Source organism: Schistocerca nitens, chromosome 1 (genome assembly GCF_023898315.1).
Source record: "Schistocerca nitens isolate TAMUIC-IGC-003100 chromosome 1, iqSchNite1.1, whole genome shotgun sequence".
NCBI lineage: Eukaryota > Metazoa > Arthropoda > Insecta > Orthoptera > Acrididae > Schistocerca > Schistocerca nitens.
This window is the reverse complement of record NC_064614.1, coordinates 499,101,411-499,119,021: the sequence shown is the minus strand read 5'-3', so window position 1 is coordinate 499,119,021 and position 17,611 is coordinate 499,101,411.

Genomic DNA, 17,611 nt, shown 5'->3' with positions numbered 1-17,611 from the left:
ATCTGAATACTACATACAGGAAATGCTCTAACGGATAAACCAGCAATGCGGCAGCTGTGATTCCGCCACACAAGCAACAATTCTTTGCTCGTTCCCGTAGTATATGGGTACGGTAGTTTTTTTGGGAGCACGGAACACATCGAATGATGAGACAGACTTACCGGCTGTTATTGTTACGTTTGTCTTTAATAAGTTTCTGGCTCTTACCAGGCGTCCGCTTGCCTGTCTGTGAACTGGTCGCCTAGTTTACACTATCGCACGCGTGAAGCTGTTAGTATGCAATGAATCGCCATTCACTCCTGCTGTTTCAGTTTCGCAGCACTCCAGTAGCTTTCCCATTCGTTTTGCAGACGTAGTCTTCGGGAGCATCTATTCTTAACACTCTGTTGTATTTATTCATCGTCAGGTTTTGCTGCTCCTGCCTTGCCCGTGTTTGCAGATGAAAATTATTGGACATAAGGTCCGCCTATTACGGAAAATATTTTTTTTCATATAGACCTAAACATGTTTCATCACGTTTGAGCCAGCCTCAGTGGGTTTTCTTTATCTAAACCTTAATTTTGCTTTATACGGTGTTCACAGGCTGTACATTATCGTGTAGTGCTAGCTTTTCATAGTTAGTTCTCGCATATCTTTTTAACGCGCTTTCTCTTGAGTTGTTGAGAAGCACTGTCTGAGACAGGGCGCTCAATAAAAATTACACAGTGCTGTGATAAAGTTTGATCGGTGTTATTTACAAGTGAAGTTATGACAAATATGTGTAGTATTTGTGTGTGCTTGACAACAACTTAGAAGAAGGCACATTAAAAATGATTTGCGAAAACTAAATATGACAAGCTACCAGTACAGTAAAATTAAATAAAGAAAACTCACTGAGAATGTCACAGTGGTGTTTCAATATGTATATGTGGAAACACAAGTGTTTCGCATAACAGGTGGACCTTGTATCCAGTAATCTTTTCGTTGCATTTGCACGAATTCTGCCGTTATTTCTGGCTTTTGCGTTTTCATTTTAGGTTCATGGGTAGAATTTTTTTACATGTTGCGTTGCTATCACAAAGCTTTGTTTATTTATTTTAGGGTCATTTAGGGAATGCCGACAAGCTCTACAGTCTACACGTAGTAACGTTCAAGCCTGTCTCTATCATTCACGAAGTTCGGCAGATGAAACTATCAAGGATGTGCAAACTGTGATGATGGGCACGGAATGTTTAAAATTGAACAAGTACTTGGTCACAGAACTGTAGCTGAAAAAGAGTGCGGCGTGTTTTATATGAAGAATAAACTATTAGAGAACTTTTTGCTATGTGAATGCTGGATTTGTTGAATGGTGATGAACAGTAGATTTTACTTGCCAGAAAGGATGACCGGCGTTTAATAGGACGAAAACAAATGTTTGCTGATTACCTTGCAAATGGTTAAACAACAGCAGGGCAAAGAAATAGAGCCCAAGATTGCAAAATAAAATATTTTAAAAGGAGAAAGAATAGAATTGTAGAACCGTCTATCCTGTTCACCACATTCTGCACTAGGAAGGTGCTATTTTTCCGTACGTGGTACACTCCGTCACCATCATACGAAGGGCAATCATACAGTTTTAACTCTCCCCTCGTCCGCCCCTGGTAGCTGAGTGGTCAGAACGACGAATGTCATACCTAACGCCCCGCATTCGATTCCCGGCTGGGTCGGAGATTTTCTCCGCTCAGGGACTGGGTGTTGTGTTGTCCTTATCATCATCATTTCATCCCCATCGACACGCAAGTCGCCGAAGTGGCGTCAGATCGAAAGACTTGCACCAGGCGAACCTTCTACCCGACGCGAAGCACTAACCACACGCCATTTCCATTTCCAACTGTCACCTCGAGAAAATGAAGTTACGTAATTAATTTTTTGTTTATTCCATGAAGTTTTGGGATTTCAGCCGGATGGCATCGTGTTCTTGCATGATATTTCGACTGACAACCATTCAGCCATCTTCAGGTGAAAGTAAATACATGAAACTGCGCCCAGTCACTTTTTTGAATAGTTATTTATTATTCGATGAAACGGATTTAGAACCTTTTCAGGTTCATCCTCAGATGGTTTTCCGGAAGCTACATATCTACGAGTATTTCTAACATAATGCTGGGTGCTGCTAGAAATGGATATGTAACTTCCGAAAAGGTTCGAAAACTAGTTCATGGAATAATAAATAACTATTGAAAAAAGTGACTGGTTGCACTTTTACGAATTTACATTCAGTTAACAGTCACGGGTTATAAAATATCCCTAATGGATAAGCTTGCATTGTATTGAATTGTATGTTAACAGGGGACCTAGCAACGACGGAGAGGCTCCGTCCCCGCCGCAGCCGCAGTGGTCCACAAGCCCAGGACGACTACCGCAGTCCACTCACCTCTTCGCCGCCCCACACCGAACCCAGGGTTAGTGTGCGGGTCGGCCCCCGGTGGACCCCCCAGGGAACGTCTCACACTAGACGAGTGTAACCCCTATGTTTGCATGGTAGAGTAATGGTGGTGTACGCATACGTGGAGGATTTGTTTGTGCAGCAATCGCCGACATATTGTAGCTGAGGCGAAATAAGGGAAACCAGCCCGCATTCGCCGAGGCAGATGGAAAACCGCTAAAAAACCATCAACAGACTGGCCGGCTCACCGGACCTCGACTTAAGTCCGCCGGGCGGATTCGTGCCGGGGACCAGGCGTTCATTCCAGCCCGGCAAGCCGTGAGTTAGACCGCTCGGTTAAGCGGGCGGGCATTGACAAGCTTCTTAAGCTTATTAATAATCTTCAGGTGAGTTATGCATTGGAGATTGATAGCTCACATCGCAAAAACTGGCACTGAGAGGAATGCGCAAAGGCAATGAGCGACCTCTGCCGAATTTCGCGCACTCTTCGAATACTGCGCGCAGGCGCATGCGTAATGGTGATTCTACAAGTGCGCGCTGTTAGAATGCTACGAGGGCGCGTAACTCGATAGAGGTCACTCACAGAGCGGCTGCCCTTGCGCATGCGTCTTCGCTCTAACTCCTGGTATAAAATCAGGGATGTGGACTAGCATCTCACTATTCAGCCAGCCTTATTACGCTAGTATTACACAATCCTCATATTTCACCAGTATTTTAAAATTTTTGTCATTATGTCTTCATGTTAAGGTATTAGCGCCTAAGTGTATGTAGTCCCCTGGCTGAAGGATGGGTTGAACGTAGCGCTGCCAGATCCCCTCCCCACCCCTCTCCCCCAGCCCACATGGGCCGAGAGGGATGAAATCACAATAAAAAAGGACTAGCATCTCCAGTGCAAAACGTTCACCTGAAGCTGGCTGAATAGTTGTCAGCCGAAATATCGTGGCAAAAAGTCGAGGTCATCCGGCTACAGTCCTGAGACTGGTTTGATGCAGCTCTCCATGCTACTCTATCCTATGCAAGCTTCTTCATCTCCCAGTACTTACTGCAACCTACATCCTTCTGAATCTGCTTAGTGTATTCATCTCTTGGTCTCCCTCTACGATTTTTACCCTCCACGCTGCCCTCCAATACTAAACTGGTGATCCCTTGATGCCTCAGAACATGTCCTACCAACCGGTCCCCTCTTCTTATCAAGTTCTGCCACAAACTCCTCTTCTCCCCAATTCTATTCAATACCTCCTCATTAGTTATATGATCTACCCATCTAATCTTCAGCATTCTTATGTAGCACCACATTTCGAAAGCTTCTATTCTCTTCTTGTCCAAACTATTTATCGTCCATGTTTCACTTCCATACATGGCAACACTCCATACAAATACTTTCTGAAACGAGTTCCAGACACTTAAATCTGTACTCGATGTTAACAAATTTCTCTTCTTCAGAAACGCTTTCCTTGCCATTGCCAGTCTACATTTTCTATCCTCTCTACTTCGACCATCATCAATTATTTTACTCCCCAAGTAGCAAAACTCCTTTACTACTTTGAGTGTCTCATTTCCTAATCTAATTCCCTCAGCATCACCCGACTTAATTCGACTACATTCCGTTATCCTCGTTTTGCTTTTGTTGATGTTCATCTTATACAACCCTGTCTCACTCCCTTCCCAACCACTGCTTCCCTTTCATGCCCCTCGACTCTTATAACTGCTATCTGGTTTCTGTACAAATTGTAAATAGCCTTTCGCTTCCCGTATTTTACCCCTGCCACCTTTAGAATATGAAAGAGGGTATTCCAACCCCAATACTTCAAGGAATAGTCTTTACGCAAAGAATATTTCAAGAATAATTATTTTTTGATTGTTTGTAGTTACATGTCTACAGTCTTGGTACACACTAAAATCCCTACGCCACACGTACCTTAATACGCCGCTAGAGCAGCCAAAACAAAATTACGCAGGTCATTGATAAAGCGCAGTATCGAGCGGTAATTCGTTTTCGGCCGCTGTGGAAAAGGTTTAAGCTGTATCCAGATCATTTCTTTAGACATGCATTCATATCCAGGAAACTAGTGTAAAGTTAATGGCAGAAGGTACTTCCCATTGTTGCGCGTATTAGGGTATATTTCCATTCCCTTCGTGTACGTGGTGCGGGCAGAATGACTGGTGAAATGCCTCTGGGGGCGCTGTGATTTAGAAGGCGGTTTCGCGTCAGAATGATCCAGCGTGGCTCATGCGTCCAGGCCGCGGCCGCAACAGCGGCGGCTATAGAGTAATGAGGCGTGTAGCGTCTAGGCTGCAGAGGCGCAGGGCGCGCTACGGTGGCGCTGCAGCCAAAGAGAAAAAATGGGCCGGCCCCGGCCTGGCCCCCGGTGTGTGTGAGAGAGAGGGGAGGCCTGGCCGTGTGTGCGCCGCCAGGAATGCTGCCGCAGCTCCCAGGCCTGTCCCACATTCCTCAGCCCGCCCCGCCTCACCTGCATCCCACCATCTGCCGCTTTTCGCTGCTCGCCACGCAGCACATGTCTCCTCTGCCGAACTGTACACCGTTCTGAACAGCTGTCCCTTTACTGAGCCTTGTAGCTCACTATACCGCCTCCTTCACAGAACTCTCCAACGCTCGCCAATACGGTGGCTCTCGATCCCAGTCGTAAGTGCACGATACTAAGGCGACTCAAACCTGCCACAGTTCTGGCGTGAAGTCCACTATTTTTGATTTTACGATTACAGAACAATGGCTGCCAACTGTCACATCTGCCAAATATCTGAACGTATGCTTATGAAGCGATCTGCGGTGGAATGAGCTCATAAAACTGAGGCACTGAGAACCACGAGGGACAAAAGCACAGACAAAGAGTTTTCAGAAAAATAGATGCTTGTGACAATCAAATTTGTGCTACAGGCTTGACCTGTTTCTCAACCAAGTTCAACAGCCTGTTTCCCACAAAAAATAATGGACCACTTTACGTTATGAAATTTTAGTTAATATTTAGGATTATTATTATTAATGTTAATCCACAATATTTTATTATATAGGCTAGTGCAAATAGCGTCTTCTTGACTTCTGCGTAGTTTGCAATTAATGTGCAACTACAATCAGAACGGAAAGAACGGATACTAAATCTACCACACACACAATCATGACATATCCCAATGCTTCATGGTCGTAGTTATCATTTAAAAAAAAAAAATGTTAAAATGTGTGTGAAATCTTATGGGACTTAACTGCTAAGAGGGAGGACTCGAACCTCCGCCGGGACTAGCCGCACAGTCCATGACTGCAGCGCCTTAGAGCGCTTTTTTTTTTAATCTCGTTTTGTTCGTGTTTGTTCGTTGTATCTGCTCGGGGCGGACGTCACAAGACACCCGTTTCAGTTCGTCATTGATCCATTAACTCAGTTTTTTTTTTTTTTATTACAGAGGTCAGCTAACCCTCTGACCGAACACGCTGAGCTACCGTGCCGGCAAAATATGGAATTAATCAGGCAGGATTCGAACCTGCGACCGTAGCGGTCACGCGGTTCCAGACTGAAGCGCCTAGAACCGCACGGCCACACTGGCCGGCGTGAAATTAAAGTTTTTACTCGATGGAAGATTTGAACCAAGGACCTTTCGTTCCGCAGCTGCTCACGTTACCACGAGACCACGGCGCTCCTGACCGCTCGGCTAATCCCGCGCGGCATCATTATTTTCATTAAGCATAATCTCTGGCTTGTGGTTCAGATCGAAATGGCTGTTCACTTCAGGCATAAAATCTGGTAGTTCTGTTAAGTCTATTTGTTTCAAGCTTTTGTCAGGTCTTCGTATTTCAAGGTTGATATTTTCTTCCACTTACGTATTAGGGTCCTATATTTTGCGAGGCATCTATAAACTGTGGGAATATAACAAATTGTGGTCTCCTTCGATGTGACTTGAAGAAAACGATAGCCTCCTACAACTTTAAAGAATATGTTAATATAAGCCGGCCAGAGTGGCTGTGCGGTTCTAGGCGCTTCAGTCCGGAACCGCGCGACTGCTACGGTCGCAGGTTCGAATCCTGCCTCGGGCATGGATGTGTGTGATGTCCTTAGGTTAGTTAGGTTTAAGTAGATCTAAGTTCTAGGGGACTGATGACGACAGATGTTAAGTCCCATAGTGCTCAGAGCCATTTGAACCATTTTTGTTAATATAAACAACAGTCCACGACTACTTATTGAACACTTCATCAACGTAAAATTCCTAAAAAGTACATTGTTGCCACGAACATAAACTTCTGGTTTGATCGTGACGACCATAACATTATTAAAATTCTGAAATCCTTAGCGTCCGTTTTACTGACTGGAATGCTGAAACCATGAAACGTCAGGTTATGATGGGGCGTTCGTACGAGATCGTGGAGCTTTTATGAAGAAATGGGCGTCAGTGTAACCAGTGAGCGTTCTTACAACTATGAAAATTTGTGCTTTGGGCCCAGATGGAGATGAGTATCAGATAAATTGGCGAAACAGCTTTTCGAAAATGTTCATACCTATGTAGGTGTAGAGCACTGATAAAGCTGGTTCACGGAAAGCTCAACAGATGTCAAGAGCATGCATACATGCTTCAGTCTCAGAAATAACGACGATGGGCTTTAAGCCCTTATGGTTCTCAGCGTCTCAGTTGTACAAAAATCAGATGCCTGACTAAGATTCATCGGATGAATCCACAGGAATTGCAATCCACCCACGAAATAGCTACAGTAACTTATAAAACCCTCCTTCCATCGATGCTTGACTACTTCTTCACTATTTGGGACCCTCACCAGGTAGGGCAGATGCAGAAAGTAAAAAAGATCCAAAGAAATGCTGTATGGTTCGTCGTGGACTCGTTTAGTAGGCGTCAGGGAGATGTTCAGCTAACTCCAGTGGGAGGCGCTAGAAGCACAGAACGGTCCATCACAGTGTGGTTTATTGTTAAAATTCTGAGAGCGGACACTGCTACAACAGTCAAGCAATGTATTACTTCTCCCTATCTATGTCTTATAAAATGACCATGAAGGCAAAAAGAGAAGGTTCGAGTTCATATGGGGGCTCAGTCGTTCTTCCCTCGGGCCATTTGCGACAGTAGCAAGAAATGGAGGAAGAGACACAGGTACACGAATTCTCCTCCCCCACACACCATGAGGAGGCTCGCGTAGTATGGACGCAGATATTGATGTACTTCTGCAGGCGGAATGGCACGGACACTGAATGAAACCGGAACGAAATAACTAAATGCAGAGTCAGAATCTCATGGACTGAACAATGAGCGAGTTCCAAAGAGTGAAATATTGTGGAACATTGTGAAAGAGTTGAAATTCAAAAACAGGATCGAGAAAAGAAATCTATGGAAGGACTCTGGTCCATTTTTTCCTTCTTTCGTCATATAGCACAGTTCCCGATTTTACATGCATTGATGCTGTGAGGGTCTCTCTCTTATTGAACTAAATGGAAAATACATGGTTGGTAGCTCGGATACACAAACTTCTTTGAGTTGACAGTCACGCTAGCAATCTTTGGCGGCGGGCTACCGGCTGTGGCTGCATCGGGCGGCTCTGGTTCGATGAGGTATCGCATGTAACGCAGTCATCGCACACGGGGAAAATGCAAGGATCAAGGTCAGTGCAACTTAAATGTTTCACTGTTTTTATGTTGCAGTTTAATATTTAGTCACGCTGGTAAAACTTGTTTAAACAAACAACAGAATATAATCTCCACGCGTAGCTGGAGAATGATCATGGGCATATGCCATAGAGGGATAAATCCCTGTACATCGAGTCATGCTGATGTTAAAGTTTTTTTCTCTATCGATCTGATTATGTTATCTAAAGCATTGTGGCTTTCGCTATTGGGACTATATCTGTGATGAGCTGTTATCCATTACCACTTCATTGCCCATGTATATTAAACAGACGAATGAATCGACTGTATTCTCGTTTCCTATACTACTAGATTACGTGCCTTTAGCAGTTCGATTGTCCAGTCCATGAGATTCATGCATGACGGGGCCTCAGCGCATTTCAGTTTGGATGCACACTGAGATGACAAAAGTCATGAGATACCACCCAACATCGTGCCGGACCTACTTCTGCCCGACATTCTGCAGCGACTCGACGTCGTACGGCCTCAACAAACCGTTGTTAATTCGCCTTCAAAAATACTAAGCCACACTATGTCTATAGCCGTCCACGTGTCTATAGCCATCCATAAAAGCAGGTGCAGGACTTTGTGCACAAATTACAAATTGACCTCTCGATTATACGAGGTGTGGCTAGAAAAAAACCGGACTAGTACTGGTGAAACAATAAAACGAATGCAATAAGGCTGAAAGTCGCGTGGCCTGTCACGTGACTCTCGCTCCGCCTACTGCTCGAGTTTCATCTGCCTCCTGCACTCAGTCTGCTCGTGGCGTCTGTTTTAAGTAGTTGACGTTTTGTCTGTGCGTCGGAAAATGTTGAGTGTACAGAAAGAACAGCGTGTTAACATCAAATTTTGTTTGAAACTAGGAAAATCTGCAAGTGAAACGTTTGTAATGTTACAACAAGTGTACGGCGATGATTGTTTAACGCGAACACAAGTGTTTGAGTGGTTTAAACGATTTAAAGATGGCCGCGAAGACACCACTGATGACACTCGCCCGCATCTCGTGGTCGTGCGGTAGCGTTCTCGCTTCCCACGCCCGGGTTCCCGGGTTCGATTCCCGGCGGGGTCAGGGATTTTCTCTGCCTCGTGACGGCTGGGTGTTGTGTGCTGTCCTTAGGTTAGTTAGGTTTAAGTAGTTCTAAGTTCTAGGGGACTTATGACCACAGCAGTTGAGTCCCATAGTGCTCAGAGCCATTTGAACCATTTTGATGACACTCGCACTGGCAGACCATTGTCAGCAAAAACTGATGCAAACATTGAAAAAATCGGTAAACTTGTTCGACAAGATCGCCGTTTAACAATCAGAGCAGTGTCTGAGTTAACAGGAGTTGACAAGGAAAGTGTCGAACAAGTTTACCGATTTTTTCAATGTTTGCATCAGTTTTTGCTGACAATGGTCTGCCAGTGCGAGTGTCATCACTGGTGTCTTCGCGGCCATCTTTAAATCGTTTAAACCACTCAAACACTTGTGTTCGCGATAAACAATCATCGCTGTACACTTGTAACATTACAAACGTTTCACTTGCAGATTTTCCTAGTTTCAAACAAAATTTGATGTTAACACGCTGTTCTTTCTGTACACTCAACATTTTCCGACGCACAGACAAAACGTCAACTACTTAAAACAGACGCCACGAGCAGACTGAGTGCAGGAGGCAGATGAAACTCGAGCAGTAGGCGGAGCGAGAGTCACGTGACAGGCCACGCGACTTTCAGCCTTATTGCATTCGTTTTATTGTTTCACCAGTACTAGTCCGGTTTTTTTCTAGCCACACCTCGTATCTAATAAATCTTCGATGGGATTCACGTCGGGCGATGTGGGTGGCCAAATCATTCGCTCGAAATGTCCAGAATGTTCTTTTAACCGATTGCAAACAACTGTGGCCCGATGACATGACGCACTGTCATCTACAAAAATTCTACCTTTGTATGGAAACGTGAAGTCCACGAATGACAGCAAATCGTCTCCGAAGAGCCAAAGATCCAGACGACCCAGTCCATTCGACGTAAACACAGCCCGGACCATTATGCAACCACCACCATCTTGCACAGAGCATTGTTGACAACTTTACACCATTCGATGTGGTCACGTGCCCAGAAGAGGCGATGCAGGCGATGTCGTGCTGTCATCAAAGGCATTCCCGTCGGTCTTCTGCTGCCATAACCAATTAAGGCCAATTTTCGCCACGCTGTCCTAACGGATACGTTCGTCGTACGTTCCACACTGATCTCTGTGGTTATTTCACGAAGTTTTGCTCATCCGTTAGTACTGACCACTCTGCACGAACGTCGCTCCTCTCGGTAGTTAAATGAAGGCTGTCTGCCACTGAGTTGTCCGCGGTGAGAGGTAATGCCTGAAATTTAGCGTTCTTGGGATACTCTTGACAATGTGGGTATCGGAATATTGAATTTCCTAGCGATTTTCGAAATGGAATGTCCGATTCGACTTTCTCCAACTACCATTCTACGTTCAGAGTCTGTCAATGCGGCCATAATCACGTCGGAAACCTTTTCGCGTAAATCACCTGAGAGCAGATGAGAGCTCCGGCAATGCACTGCCCTTGTATCCATTGTCTACGCGGTACTACTACCGCCGTCTGTATTCGTGCATATCGCTATCCCATGAAGTTTGCCACCTTAGTGTTCACCGGGTTTTAAACGACACTGTTCAATGTGGTGGTCGGGTGTAGAAATCCAGCGCATTAGGTTGTAAAGGAAATGCCGTGTGGCTAGGGCCTCCCGACGGGTATACCATTCGCCTGGTGCAAGTCTTTCGAGTTGACGCCACTTCGGCGACTTTCGTGTCGATGTAAATGAAATGATGATGATAAGGACAACACAACGCCCAGTACCTGAGCGGAGAAAATTTCCGACCCAGCCGGGAATCGAACCCGGGACGGCAGGCATGACATCCGTCTTGCTAGACATTAGGCTGTCAAGTCTTCGGAACCTAATCCACTGGACTTTTGGCTGTGGAGACATTTCAGTAACGGATTTGCAGAGCGCAGTCTACGATTGTGCTTTAGCCCCCGAATATAGTTTCCGGAGCTAAGAAAAATTGTGATTGATATCAACATATACTGAAGCCTATTATGAAATTATTTTCTCCACACACCAGATGGTAGTGTAACGCGAAAAACATCTTACATGTAGTGAAAGAAGAATCAACTCTGCCGTAAATTTCGTACTGATTCCCAGAGCACAAAAGAAGATTGTGTAGACTGACTCACTACATTTTTGTTGTTAAAATTATTTGCGTTTGGCGCGAGGAGTGGCCGCGCGGTTTGAGGCGCCATGTCACGGATTGCGCGGCCCCTCCCGCCGGACGTTCGAGTGCTCCCTCTGGCATCGGTGTGTGTGTGTTGTTCTTAGCGTAAGTTAGCTGAAGTAGTTTTAAGTAGTGTGTAAGTATAGGGACCGATGTCCTCAGCAGTTTTGTCCCTTAGGAATTCACACATTTTGTTTCCGTTTTGATACAAATAGAGTCTAATGCTCATGGCTGCAAAATATGTGCGAGATCTAATGCTCAGTAAAGCTGTTGTGGGATGATGGTAAAGTACTGACAAGAGGATTAGTGAATCGCGTCAGTAGTCACTGAATGACTCCTGTCATACAAGTATCGATGAGAACAATGCGTGACCTATAATGAAATACTGACTGAATGGGTAGGTAAGCATTAGGATGTAATTGTGAAACAGTGATTGTATGAACAGAACCGTCAAAACTTGTCTCGAAAGTGAGTATCATAGAAATGATGAGCAGTTTCGACTGCTAGAATTTGAATAAAAATTAACAGTTACCTTCCGAACAGCTCTTACGACATCCCGAGAATATATCAGGAATCCGTGGAGAAATATTCTTTAGTCTGTTTGAAATAATCCAGCCAGTAACAGCTCTCGCACAGGCATACAAACATTACATGCCGTCCTCACTAAGGGAATATACACGCTCTGCCGGAAACCTCACAGCAATCAGCAGTGTATATACGCAGATGGCGAAGCGATTTCAGAAGAAAGGGCGATCAAAGAGTTTCCACTTGAGTTCGTTCCTGCAGCGTACATGCAACTTAACGCGACTCCGATGCGGGTATATAAGCACCGACTTTCTGGCAAGGGATCAGTGTGGCACTCGCGTCTTTCCGACGCGCGTGCGGTGAATGCAGAAACGTGAACTATGGCGACGTTACTACCAAATGCGTCCAAACACGACCAACGTGATATTATTCTTTTTTTCACTTCCTTAGAACCTAAAGAGCGTATGGGAAGCCCTTGAAGACAGAGAAAAGTTCTATGTAGTATTCATATATTTTACAAAAGCCTTTGACTTTATAAAAAGAAAATTAATGACCAAAAAACTAGAGGAAACCCTGGGAAAAAACATCTGGACACGAATTATAAGCGCAATACTGCAATGGAACGAAGTAAGAATATCAGACAATCTCTCCCTGTCGGAGCCGATACTCCAATCAAACGGAGTACTACAGGGAGACCCACTGAGTCCTCTGTTATTTATCCTTGCAGCGGAAGAAATTGTAAGAATACACCAAAGGGAGGATGTAGTTTCATATGCATATGCAGACGATATTGTAATAGGTGCAAAGAATATTGCAAAGTTACAAGAAGCGATAAACGATATGGAAGATTGGTGTGTCGAACACGGCCTCGAAATAAATGTGGCGAAAACAGAAATGATGGTACTCAGAAATGGAGGAAGAACACCTGCATCAGCTGAGATCTTCACACGAGAGAGAAAACTGAAGATTGTACCGGACTACAAGTACCTAGGGGTCACAATACAAACAACTGCAAAATGTTTCACAAAACATGTAACAGAGAAAGCAATGCAAGCAATAATGGCAATACATGAAATACAATATATCAGATCCCTTAGCATAGAGACATATTTCTGTTCATTCAGAGGCAAAATCTTCCCAATACTGACGTACGGCATAGAAATTATTGGACCACATGCTACAGTGAACAACCTAACAACACTAGAAAGAGTGAAGGCGACCTATATAAAGAAAGCAATAAGAGTGTCCAAAAAAACACGATCGAGACTTATATACCTGCTGGCGAGGGAACCCTAACTCATCGAAGGCCTTCGGACAATCCTGATGCTACCCAATAGCAGCGCCTTGGAAAGTCTACTTAAAACATTGAAGAAAAAAAGGGAAGACATACCTCCAGAATTTTAGAGCACAGGTGCCATGATTGACCGAACATGGACAAAGGAAGACTTCGAAATGAGACACGTGATCACCAGATTGGCAGTCTATGGTTTCCACCTCCTTATTTGCAACAACACGTCATATCATGAACCAAACGAAATGTGTGAGTGTAAACTGTGTCAACAAATTTGCAAACGTTGCCATATAGAGCTCAGTACCAAAAGGACACGAACAATAAGTGACTATGCAAATCACAATACGTGCAATTTCTAATTTATCTTGTTATTATCACTGTACATTGAATTTGTATGTCTATTTGGCTGCATTCACTTATTATTATTAGTACGAACACCTGTAGATATCCATCGGAGGATGAAGAATGTGCATGGGGCAGCATGTCTGCCAAAATCACAGTTGTGGAATGGTGTGCCAAGTTCCGTGCTGCTGCTTAATGATAATGCACGTCCCCATGTCGTAAATGTCGGAACGATGGTTCCAGCTTTAAAACTAATGTGGCTTCGGCTCCGACAGGTTACTGAAATACAGGGAAGAAAGATAAGTTCTGTTTCTCCTTAAGTTTGAGGAATGCTTCTTGATCGGAACTGATGTGTGTTAGAGAACATTCCAAACACCGTAGTTCTCTCAATCCGATCATGTATCAAGCAGTTTATTTCTCCCGCAGTAAATTTACGCCACGCTTCGAATGGACCGCTGCTGTAAAGTAAATAGTCCTGAGAGTTTTTGCGGAAGCGCAAGAATCTGCGGATCTGTTCCACTAGAAGGGGCAGTTTCCAGAAAAGTGCCATTTGCTAATTCTGCTTACGCGATTTAGATGCCACCAGCCGAAATTTCGCGGTAGCTCAAAACGACGCACAGTACTCACACGCGTGACGGAGTCTTTTTGCGGCGACTGCAGTTTTTCGGGCTGCAGTCTGCTTCCGCGAACCGTCACTGTAAGAAGGGAGTCCGCTGCGCTTAGGGCGGCTCCTGCGCGACAGCAAGTGAAGAATATCCCAGACCACGCCTGCCACCGCCACGACAAGTCCTAAACGCCATCTCTCTCCCTCTCCCTCTCTCTCTGTCTCTGTCACCTAACGGGAATAAAGCGTGTGACACAACGGTGAATGGTGAACCGTTCTCTCGTTGATTCTCTTTCCTACCGGCAGATACCATGTAACAGACGAGCGTTTGTGCTACAACCGCATTATAAGGATTCTGAAAAAAATACACCAAGCGATGTGGCTCAGTTGTTAAGACAGCAGAGTCGAGCTCAATACATACAGGACTCGACTGCTGTGTCAACTCTTCCATTTCATATTTTCCTCGGTTAATACCGGTATGCTTGATTCAACCATGGCTCTGACCATTTTTTAAAACTTACTCAGCTAGTACTCAGTGTATACTGACTTCGTTATCGCCGTGACGTTACAAGAACATTACGGCGGTTGACCGTAAACGTAAATAAATGTAACGTATTGCTCATACATAGGAAAAGAAATCTACTACTGCACAACTACACTATTGACGACAAATTGCTGGAAAGAGTATTTACAGTAAAATTTCTAGAAGTAACTATCCAGAGCGATCTTAAGTGTAGCGATCACATACAGCAAATAGTAGGAAAAGCAGATCCCAGCTTAAGGAAATGGAACTCATCCACGAAGGAACTGGCATACAAGGCGACTGTTCAACCTATTCTTCAGTATCATTCATCCACCTGGGATATGTACCACGTGGGACTGATAGAAGATATGGAGAAGATCCAACGAAGAACGGCGCGTTTCGTCACGGGATTCTTTAGTCGCCACAAGAGCGTCAGAGAGACGCTCAACAAACTACAGTATTACTGTTTGTTTTTGGAACGTCACCTGCGACCAGCTTTGCGAAAGAAGCGGCGACAATTTCTCGGCAACCCACCCATCATTTTGCACGACAATGCGCGGGCGCATACAGTGCAACCTGTGGCTGCTCTGTTCGGTCGATGGGACTGGGAAGTATTGTACCATCCACCATACTCCCCGGACTTAAGTCCTTGTGATTTTCATTTGATTCCGAAGATGAAGGCGTTCGCTTCAGAACTGTTCCAGAGATTCGACAGGCAGTAGACCGCTCCATTCGCACCATCAACAGAACAGGCTCTGCTAACGGTATACTACGCCTTCCACATCGCTGGCAACGGGCTCTACACAACGCTGGTGATAACTTTCAAGGACAGTAACAGGAACAAACATGCAACTCTTTTGTATCGGTTGTGTATAAATAGTTGTCACTATTTAAGTTCCAACCCTCGTATGTATCCATATGTTAGGGACGACGTTCACCAAAGGTAACAGTCCATCAAGAAAACTAGGAGAGTACTTGAGTTTGGCAGAACTGACAAGGAGTCACTAACGTGATGGTTAAAAGATGAACTGAGAATATTTAATTCAAGAATCACAACTTTAGCAGTGTTTCAGTCGAATCTCAATCCCATCATACAAGACGCTGTTTAAAAATAAGGAAATGCAGAACGACATAGAGTTTCTACACTTCAAATGTAGAGAAATGCAAGACAATGCACACAGACAAGAGAAAACCGAGCGAGGTGGAGCAGTGGCTAGCACACTGGACTCGCGTTCGGGAGGACGACGGTTCAATCCCGCGTCCGGCCATCCTGATTTAGGTTTTCCGTGATTTCCCTAAATCGCTCCAGGCAAATGTCGGGATGGTTCCTTCGATAGGGCACGGCTGATTTCCTTCCCTAATCCGATGAGACCGATGACCTCGCTGTTTGGTCTCCTATCCCCTAACAACCCAACAGACAAGAGACACATGCAATATCAGGTAAAAGTATGTCACATCGTGAAGAACCTTGACGGTAATGCACGGCGAAAAGCAGCCTACAGCGAAATCAGTAGCAGAGAAAGCGAATAAACACTCCTGGAAATGGAAAAAAGAACACATTGACACCGGTGTGTCAGACCCACCATACTTGCTCCGGACACTGCGAGAGGGCTGTACAAGCAATGATCACACGCACGGCACAGCGGACACACCAGGAACCGCGGTGTTGGCCGTCGAATGGCGCTAGCTGCGCAGCATTTGTGCACCGCCGCCGTCAGTGTCAGCCAGTTTGCCGTGGCATACGGAGCTCCATCGCAGTCTTTAACACTAGTAGCATGCCGCGACAGCGTGGACGTGAACCGTATGTGCAGTTGACGGACTTTGAGCGAGGGCGTATAGTGGGCATGCGGGAGGCCGGGTGGACGTACAGCCGAGTTGCTCAACACGTGGGGCGTGAGGTCTCCACAGTACATCGATGTTGTCGCCAGTGGTCGGCGGAAGGTGCACGTGCCCGTCGACCTGGGACCGGACCGCAGCGACGCACGGATGCACGCCAAGACCGTAGGATCCTACGCAGTGCCGTAGGGGACCGCACCGCCACTTCCCAGCAAATTAGGGACACTGTTGCTCCTGGGGTATCGGCGAGGACCATTCGCAACCGTCTCCATGAAGCTGGGCTACGGTCCCGCACACCGTTAGGCCGTCTTCCGCTCACGCCCCAACATCGTGCAGACCGCCTCCAGTGGTGACGCGACAGGCGTGAATGGAGGGACGAATGGAGACGTGTCGTCTTCAGCGATGAGAGTCGCTTCTGCCTTGGTGCCAATGATGGTCGTATGCGTGTTTGGCGCCGTGCAGGTGAGCGCCACAATCAGGACTGCATACGACCGAGGCACACAGGGCCAACACCCGGCATCATGGTGTGGGGAGCGATCTCCTACACAGGCCGTACACCACTGGTGATCGTCGAGGGGACACTGAATAGTGCACGGTACATCCAAACCGTCATCGAGCCCATCGTTCTACCATTCCTAGACCGGCAAGGGAACTTGCTGTTCCAACAGGACAATGCACGTCCGCATGTATCCCGTGCCACCCAACGTGCTCTAGAAGGTGTAAGTCAACTACCCTGGCCAGCAAGATCTCCGGATCTGTCCCCCATTGAGCATGTTTGGGACTGGATGAAGCGTCGTCTCACGCGGTCTGCACGTCCAGCACGAACGCTGGTCCAACTGAGGCGCCAGGTGGAAACGGCATGGCAAGCCGTTCCACAGGACTACATTCAGCATCTCTACGATCGTCTCCATGGGAGAATAGCAGCCTGCATTGCTGCGAAAGGTGGATATACACTGTACTAGTGCCGACATTGTGCATGCTCTGTTGCCTGTGTCTATGTGCCTGTGGTTCTGTCAGTGTGATCATGTGATGTATCTGACCCCAGGAATGTGTCAATAAAGTTTCCCCTTCCTGGGACAATGAATTCACGGTGTTCTTATTTCAATTTCCAGGAGTGTAGAAACAGTTTTATTAGGAGAACACGGGGAAGGTACAGTGCACCTGGTAAGGGCAATACATGCA